At 46.2% G+C, this 8126-nt stretch overlaps 1 pseudogene; it reads left to right on the top strand.

The window, feature by feature from the left end:
- The window catches only part of LOC111970578 (voltage-gated potassium channel subunit beta-2-like), a 105515-nt pseudogene that overhangs the window by 78108 nt on the left and 19281 nt on the right, over positions 1-8126 (top strand).

Raw genomic sequence — 8126 nt, 5'->3', positions numbered from 1 at the left:
CTGATTGGTTAAGAGGTACCACGTGGAGTCTGTCTGATTGGTTAAGAGGTACCACGTGGAGTCTGTCTGATTGGTTAAGAGGTACCACGTGGAGTTTGTCTGATTGGTTCAGAGGTACCACGTTTTCTCTGGGGACTGGGATTTACTGTGGGGTCGAGCTGGAGTCGAAGCTTGTGATTGGCTCTAGGGGATTGATGTGCAGGCCTGGGCGTCTTGGTGTGAACTGCGACATTCCACAGGAGTTCATGCGAGGCCAGATTTAGACCCTCTTCCTCTGTCAGCATTCTTGTGACATCTCTATCCACACATGCATACACACATACACACACACACACACACACACACACACACACACACACACACACACACACACACACACACACACACACACACGCACAGGCACCTGATCATACTGGTGGGCGTCTGTGTGCCTGCTCCTCTCCACCTACATCCAGAGGATATAGAGAGAAACATACTGCCATAGTCGTGAACTGTCATAGGTGTTACAAATAGGGTTGGGCAGTATGCCGTTTATACCGTATACCGGGGTATTTGGACCCACAGGATGATTTCATACACCGTCAATGAGGTTGAAACTATTTCTTTGAAGGTTTTGAATACTAGGGCTGACCCCATTTAGTCGACTGGCTGGTTGTTTGGTCGATAGGCTGTTGGTCGATCGAGATTTCTTTAGTCGAGCAGTAGCAAAAACTAAAAAATAATAATAATATACATGGTGTACAAGACACATGTCTGATTGGTGCCGGTCTGAGTGGACTGATCCATTGAGGAGGCCGTGGGGATGGCACAGCCCATCAGTCTAAGACGTGCTACTGAAATTGTATATGGTTTTATTATGTAAGAACAATGGTGCAACACAAATAAAAATTACAATATTTTATAACAAATGCGTTTTCTCCTGCTGTCCGCTGTTCTGAAACACATCAGTGTGCTGTTGAATTGGCACCTTTTCCTAGACCATGTTGCTACGTGCATAATAGCAACGTTAACCAGCATATTGGTGTTGAGAACAATGCAGCGGAGGCAGCAGCAGAATGAGGAGATGAGAAAACAGCCCTTGCCTTATTGTCTAAGAAAAGTGAGGAGAGAGGAACCAACTTAATTAGGTTTATAATCAATAGCTTAACTGTTAAATGTGCCTGGCTTTATAAATCATCCATATATACAGTGCATTCAGAAACTATTCAGACCCCTTGACTTTTTCCAAATGTTGTTACCTTACAGCCTTATTCTAAAATTGCTTAAATAAAAAATGTACCTCAATCTACACACAATACCCCATAATGACAAGGCAAAAACAGGTTTTTAGAAAAATAAAAACCTGAATCACATTTCCTTAAGTATTCAGACCCTTTACTCAGCACTTTGTTGAAGCACCTTTGGCAGCGATTACAGCTTCGGGTCTTCTACAAGCTTGGCACACCTGTATTTGGAGTTTCTCCCATTCTTCTCTGCAGATCCTCTCAAGCTCTGTCAGGTTGGATGGGGAGCATTGCTGCACAGCTATTTTCAGGTCTCTCCAGAGATGTTCGATCAGGTTCAAGTCCGGGCTCTGGCTGGGCCACTCAATGACATTCAGAGACGTGTCCTGAAGCAACTCCTGCACTGTCTTGGCAGTGTGCTTATGGTCCTTGTCCTGTTGGATGGTAAACCTTCGCCCCAGTCTGAGGTCCTGAGCGCTCTGGAGCAGGTTTTCATCAAGGATCGCTCTGTAGTTTGCTCCATTCATCTTTCCCTCGATCCTGACTAGTCTCCCAGTCCCTGCCGCTGAAAAACATCCCCAAAGCATGATTCTGCCACCACCATGTTTCACCGTAGGGCTGGTGCCAGGTTTCCTCCAGGCATGACGCTTGGCATTCAGGCCAAAGAGTTCAATCTTCGTTTCATCAGACCAGAGAATCTTGTTTCTCATGGTCTGATAGTCCTTCAGGTGCCTTTCGGCAGACTGCAAATGAGCTGCCATGTGCCTTTTACAGAGGAGTGGCTTCCGTCTGGTCACTTTACCATAAAGGCCTGATTGGTGGAGTGCTGCAGAGATGGTTGTGTCCTTCTGGAAGGTTCTCCCATCTCCACAGAGGAACTCTGAAGCTCTGTCAGAGTGACCACTGGGTTCTTGGTCACCTCCCTGACCAAGGCCCTTCTCCCCCGATTGCTCAGTTTGGCCGGGCGGCCAGCTCTAGGGGGCGGCCAGCTCATTCCATTTAAGAATGATGGAGGCCACTGTGTTCTTGGGAACCTTCAATACTGCAGAAATGTTTTGGTACCCTTCCCCAGATCTGTGCATCAATACAATCCTGTCTCGGAGCTCTACGGACAATTCCTTTGACCTCATGGCTTGGTTTTTACTCTGACATGCACTGTCAACTGTGGGACCTTATATAGACAGGTGTGTGCCTTTCCAAATCATATCCAATCAATTGAATTTACCACAGGTAGACTCCAATCAAGTTGTAGAAACATCTCAAGGATGATCAATGGAAACAGGATGCACCTGAGTTCAATTTCGAGTCTCATATCAAAGGGTCTGAATGCTTTAAGGTATTTCTGTTTTTAAATGTTAATACATTTGCAAACATTTTTTAAATCAATTCTAGAATAAAGCTGTAACGAATGTAACTGTACTTTACATACGTAACCTGTAACCTATGGAAAACTCCAGATGGCGCATGAAGCGTGCCATATTGCTGAATGGCACCAAAAAATCACTAAGAATCATGGTGAAAGTAGCCGTATCTAGCTAAGGATCATGGTCGATGTAGTCGTTTTCATCCTGCCTGAGAGACTCAACCGGGAGCCTCCTCGTAGCTTGCTGGCCGTGATTGGTTTGTGTCAGCACATGGTCCTGACGACAAATGCAGTAGTCAGAATGGATCACTATGTCATTCAAATATCTCGATTTCAACTTAAAAATAATTCACTGTGTGGATCGAACTTGATCATAATAAACACATTTTAGAGCACAAAACGGCTGTCTAAAAAAAATGTTTTGCCATTCTGCCGATTGTAATTTACATGGGCTTTCTAGGACAGACCAGGCTTTTGACACTTTTGGTTGCTACGCAGTAGCCGACCAGCAGACCTCATGACTTCACGCTCCAGACCGAGCACTGGGCCTTGGTTGACACGTGCTGCTCACAAGCATGCATCACAACTTTGTTCACTTGCTCAATTTCTCTCATATACTTTCACTAGAAAATGTCCACTTTCACTAGAAAATGTCCACTCTCACTAGAAAATGTCCACTCTCACTAGAAAATGTCCACTCTCACTGAAAATGTTCACTCTCACTAGAAAATGTCCACTCTCACTGAAAATGTCCACTCTCACTAGAAAATGTCCACTCTCACTAGAAAATGTCCACTCTCACTGAAAATGTTCACTCTCACTAGAAAATGTTCACTCTCACTAGAAAATGTCCACTCTCACTGAAAATGTCCACTCTCACTGAAATGGCTACTGGCTATACTTTTCTAACTTTATTTGCCTGTCTTTGCAATTAGTTTGTAGTTTGTTAACTAAAAGCGTCCAGGAGAATTCACTATTACTTGTGGTAATTTTGTTAACGTTCTGGTAATGAACACACATTTTAGCGCCCCCTATGCCGGTAATTCCATAAATCCCAGGATGGCAGAAAAATTTGAAAGTACGGAAATCGGGATACCGCCTAGTTACAACCTTCCAGTGACTCACAGTGAGTCAGTGTCTGTATACCCAACACAGAAACATTTATTCACATGAAGCATGGAACTACTTGAAACAAAGCTTGACGATCTCAAACCTACAGCAGTAAAAAGCACAGCGCCATTGTCAACACAATATTAATGCTAATGTATTCTGTGTTTTGACAGAAACCTTGGGAAGTCTGGCCTGAGGGTGTCCTGCCTTGGACTAGGTGAGTGGGAGAAGGGAGTGGAGGCTAGCTGAGGGGCTGGGAGATACAACTGTGTTAGAGGTGACTTCACCAGTAAGACAAAGTGAGCCACAGTGGGAATTTATTTCACACCAAAGGCGTTTTTCTAAGGCATTTTTCTAGCGGAGACGTGGGAGAGTGAGGACATGCCAGAAATACCAGCTGAGACCTTCTCTATCTGTTAACTAACACTGTTGCTTTGGTTAACTGTACCAAACCACTTCTCTCAAAACTATAATTAAGAAGCTACGGTAATGAGCATCACTGATTCTTCAACCCCACTCTCCCTATATATCACTAATCTGATAGACTACTAACACAGTCTCCCTGTCGTCTCTCTGCAGGAACATGGGTGACGTTTGGTGGACAGATAACAGACGAGGTGAGAGCAGATGGATTGTGTTATGCTGTTATTCCACTTCTCTATCAGTCAGTCAACACTCCCCAGTTTCACAACTCTCTACATGCTCCTAGAGCCCACTGCTGCTCAGGAAGACTAGTTCTGCTTACGCTGCATTGCCACGTAGAATAGCCAGAAAAGCAACAAATGGGCCATATGAATGAACAATTATATGAACCGTGAACGCCCTGGCGCGTGCGCTTAAAGCAACATGCATGCAGACAGGTTTTAATAATCGATCTCAGTGATGTCTCAACCCCCTCCCCTTCCTCCTCTCTCTTTCCTTTCCCTCACACCACCTCTTCGGCCAATAGATGGCCGAGCAGCTTGTGTGTCTGGCCTACGAGAACGGCATCAATCTGTTTGACACAGCAGAGGTCTACGCTGCAGGGAAGTGAGTATGATCCAGCCTGTCCACATCACATCGTCATCCAGACATGACTTAGTTATTGTTGACCACCCAGTCCCAGTATCACACCATACACAGCCACATAGCCAAACAAAGCATAGGCTAACATTTACTGTAGTGTGTTTGAACCAGCACTGACTTAACACTAACAGATCATTATGAGTGTGTTTATTAACGAGGTAGGGGACTCGTCTAAGGGATGTGGTGTACACTGGCATCTAGTACCAATGAGGCTGTTGCTGGTCTCCAGTCTCTCCAGTGTGGTTGTGATGATTTTGCCTACGGCACGTGGAGGGAGTCTCCCTGGCCATCACACATCTTTAGAGATCTCATTCAATTTGATTAAACCTCTGGTTCATTAGATCTGAGGCCCCCGAGGCTCAGAGGAAAAACACACGGATACACTTACCCTGAGACTGCGCCTCTGCTGCCTCACACATAGGTACGTGGCAGGCATGTTAGCAAGTACAAGGCCATGCAATTTAATCCATGATGTGCCATGGACAGGGGGACCAGGTAAAGCCTGCAAAACTGTTTACATAAACATGAGTGATTACTGGCTCTCGAGCCTTGAGCTACAGACCTGAGGGAGATACATTTACATTTACATTTACATTTAAGTCATTTAGCAGACGCTCTTATCCAGAGCGACTTACAAATTGGTGCATTCACCTTATGATATCCAGTGGAACAACCACTTTACAATAGTGCATCTAACTCTTTTAAGGGGGGGGGGGGTCCTAAATTCTATCAGCATATCGATTGTGCTACCAGGGCTGGAAAACCCTAGATCATTGTTATACTAATTTCCGCGACGCATATAAGGCCTCCCCGCCCCCCTTTCGGAAAAGCTGACCACGACTCCATTTTGTTGATTCCAGCCTACAAACAGAAACTAAACAACAAGCTCCCGCGCTCAGGTCTGTTCAACGCTGGTCCGACCAATCTGATTCCACGCTTCAAGACTGCTTCGATCACGCGGATTGGAATATGTTCCGCATTGCGTCCAACAACAATATTGACGAATATCTGATTCGGTGAGCGAGTTCATTAGGAGTTCATTGACGATGTCGTACCCACAGCAACGATTAAAACATCTCCAAACCAGAAACCGTGGATTGACGGCAGCATTCGCGTGAAACTGAAAGCGCGAACCACTGCTTTAACCAGGGCAAGGTGACCGGAAGCATGACCGAATACAAACAGTGTAGCTATTCTCTCCGCAAGGCAATCAAACAGGCTAAGTCCCAGTACAGAGACAAAATCGAGTCGCAATTCAACAGCTCAGACACAAGAGGTATGTGGCAGGGTCTACAGTCAATCACGGATTACAAAAAAGAAAACCAGCCCCGTCGCGGACCAGGATGTCTTGCTCCCAGACAGGCTAAACAACTTTTTTTCCCGCTTTGAGGACAATACAGTGCCACTGACACGGCCCCCTACCAAAACCTGCGGGCTCTCCTTCACTGCAGCCGAGGTGAGTAAAACATTTAAACGTGTTAACCCTCGCAAGGCTGCAGGCCCAGACGGCATTCCAGCCGCGTCCTCAGAGCATGCGCAGACCAGCTGGCTGGTGTGTTTACGGACATATTCAATCAATCCTTATCCCAGTCTGCTGTTCCCATGCTTCAAGAGGGCCACCATTGTTCCTGTTCCCAAGAAGCTAAGGTAACTGAGCTAAACGACTACCGCCCCGTAGCACTCACTTCCGTCATCAATGAAGTGCTTTGAGAGACTAGTCAAGGACCATATCACCTCCACCCTACCGGACCACCTAGACCCACTCCAATTTGCTTACCGACCCAATAGGTCCACAGACGACGCAATCGCAACCACACTGCACACTGCCCTAACCCATCTGGACAAGAGGAATACCCATGTGAGAATGCTGTTCATCGATTACAGCTCAGCATTTAACACCATAGTACCCTCCAAACTCGTCATCAAGCTCGAGACCCTGGGTCTCGACCCGCCTGTGCAACTGGGTCCTGGACTTCCTGACGGGCCGCCCCCAGGTGGTGAGGGTAGGTAACAACATCTCCACCCCGCTGATCCTCAACACTGGGGCCCCACAAGGGTGCGTTCTGAGCCCTCTCCTGTACTCCCTGTTCACCCATGACTGCGTGGCCATGCACGCCTCCAACTCAATCATCAAGTTTGCGGATGACACTACAGTGGTAGGCTTGATTACCAACAACGACGAGACGGCCTACAGGGAGGAGGTGAGGGCCCTCGGAGTGTGGTGTCAGGAAAATAACCTCACACTCAACGTCAACAAAACAAAGGAGATGATTGTGGACTTCAGGAAACAGCAGAGGGAGCACCCCCTATCCACATCGACGGGTCAGTAGTGGAGAAGGTGGAAAGTTTTAAGTTCCTCGGTGTACACATCACGGACAAACTGAATTGGTCCACCCACACAGACAGCGTCGTGAAGAAGGCGGCAGCGCGCCTCTTCACCTCAGGAGGCTGAAGAAATTCGGCTTGTCACCAAAAGCACTCACAAACTTCTACAGATGCACAATCGAGAGCATCCTGTCGGGCTGTATCACCGCCTGGTACGGCAACTGCTCCGCCCACAACCGTAAGGCTCTCCAGAGGGTAGTGAGGTCTGCAGAACGCATCACCGGGGCAAACTACCTGCCCTCCAGGACACCTACACCACCGCGATGTCACAGGAAGGCCATAAAGATCATCAAGGACAACAACCACCCAAGCCACTGCCTGTTCACCCCGCTATCATCCAGAAGGCGAGGTCAGTACAGGTGCATCAAAGCAGGGACGCGAGAGACTGAAAAACAGCTTCTATCTCAAGGCCATCAGACTGTTAAACAGCCACCACTAACATTTAGCGGCCGCTGCCAACATACTGACTCAACTCCAGCCACTTTAAAAATGGGAATTGATGGAAATTATGTAAAAATGTACCACTAGCCACTTTAAACAATGCCACTTAATTAATGTTTACATACCCTACATTACCCATCTCATATGTATATACTGTACTCTATATCATCTACTGCATCTTGCCATCTTTATGTAATACATGTACCACTAGCCACTTTAAACTATGCCACTTTATGTTTACATACCTAAGTACTCATCTCATATGTATATACCGTACTCTATACCATCTACTGCATCTTGCTATGCCGTCTGTACCACCATCATTCATATATCTTTATGTACATATTCTTTATCCCTTTACACTGTGTGTTGTATAAGGTAGTAGTTGTGGAATTGTTGGTTAGATTACTTGTTTGTTATTACTGCATTGTCGAACTAGAAGCACAAGCATTTCGCTACACTCGCATTAACATCTGCTAACCATGTGTATGTGACTAATAAAATTTGATTTGATTTGACTTGATACTGTAAGTGTGAGT

The sequence above is a fragment of the Salvelinus sp. IW2-2015 genome, linkage group LG11 (genome assembly GCF_002910315.2).
Source record: "Salvelinus sp. IW2-2015 linkage group LG11, ASM291031v2, whole genome shotgun sequence".
Taxonomy (NCBI): Eukaryota; Metazoa; Chordata; class Actinopteri; order Salmoniformes; family Salmonidae; genus Salvelinus; species Salvelinus sp. IW2-2015.
Note: the sequence above shows the minus strand (reverse complement) of the source record. Positions and strands in the feature narration are given on the sequence as shown.